At 31.9% G+C, this 1488-nt stretch overlaps 1 protein-coding gene across 1 annotated transcript in view; it reads right to left on the reverse strand.

Annotated features, from left to right (window-relative positions):
• Window positions 1-1488, reverse strand: part of LOC119586922 (dnaJ homolog subfamily C member 5-like) — a gene marked incomplete in the record, with an annotated part of 63036 nt that overhangs the window by 1474 nt on the left and 60074 nt on the right. Inside the window, 1 exon segment of the mRNA XM_037935651.1 lies at window positions 1-1488.

Raw genomic sequence — 1488 nt, forward strand, 5'->3', positions numbered from 1 at the left:
AATTAAACATACAACTGGTATAAGTACAGTTTTTAAAAAGTAACTTGAAGAGTTTTACAAAGGCATTTAAAAGACAATGAAAGTTCTGACAGACACTAATTGTAAAAAGAAAAAGAAAAATGAAATGCAAACCAAATGCTTTCAGCCAATATTAGCATAACAGTACTCACTGTTTTTCACTTTTTTTTCAAATGTCACCTCGCTCATCTTCACATACAACTGGAATGTTTCACATGCAACTCGAATGAAGATATTTTCCTCTATATATTATTCTTCCCACTAATTCTATGGACAACTGTGCACAGAATAAGTTCTCTTTATAACTGCCGTACACTACTTCCCAAATTCTATTTTCCCGACCATAACAATTATATATATCAACAATGATCATAATGGCAATGATGCTACAGTACTTATGAAATGAATTCTCTAAACATTTTCTACAATGATGTACTGTATTTTTTCTAGTATTAAAGATATCCCAGTTCTAGAAATACAAGTAAAGGATATTATCTACAGGAGGAGTCTGATAAGTAGTACACCACGGTTCGTTCAAAAGAATTTTCGTACCCAGGTAGGTATGAATAAAAAGGAGTTCCTGAATACCCACAAGAAAGCCGAAACTCCTTCCCATACCAAAATCCCAGGCACTTAACAAGTTCTTCCTAGATCCGCGGAGTTACCAAGGAGATGCAGAAAATACCCTTACATTATACCAATTCTGAAGTTGTACACAGACATGCAAATCACAAACACAGTAAAGATGCACAAGGAAACTGACTATTCGGTGCAGTTACAGTAAATCATTGTCATAATATAGCTCTTTTTATATCCACTGAAATCTTTCCCATTAACTTAACTAACAAAGTATGATACACAAAAGAGAGTGAAACAGATGATAGTCAATGCTTTTAAGTTCTTATGAAACAAAAAGTACAACATACTCTGACTAGTTTTCGATATTCGAGAAGGAACATGTTTGAATTAATATACAGCACTGTGGAGGTCATATTTTGTATTATCAATAGTTAATTAAAGCTTCCCTTCAAATTATTGCAACCTCAGACATAATCAAATACATAGGAATCAAGGTGCATATAGTACCAAGATGTGTATATCATATTTTAACAAACACCATTATTTACATTTTCATCTAACCATGGATTCTAAACACAGAGAAAGCCAATTTTTCTTTGCTACAGAGAAAACACAGAAAAAAATCTAAATAAATACAAGCAGTATTTATGTTTGTAAAGGAAGCTGATATAACTCAAAATGATATACAAATCAAATAATGCACAGCTACACCTTTGGATATCACATATAAGTAAATGGATTGACTTACCGTTAAGAACTAAATAAATAAATCTAGTAAATACAACTGGTGTTGCATGTTTCTGGATACCAAATAAAAATATATAGAGTAATAGGGCAAACAAAAAAATCATTGGCACTGTTAAGTATGTATTCTGCAAGCTATCAGTACAA

Source organism: Penaeus monodon, chromosome 22, assembly GCF_015228065.2.
Source record: "Penaeus monodon isolate SGIC_2016 chromosome 22, NSTDA_Pmon_1, whole genome shotgun sequence".
Classification (NCBI taxonomy): domain Eukaryota; kingdom Metazoa; phylum Arthropoda; class Malacostraca; order Decapoda; family Penaeidae; genus Penaeus; species Penaeus monodon.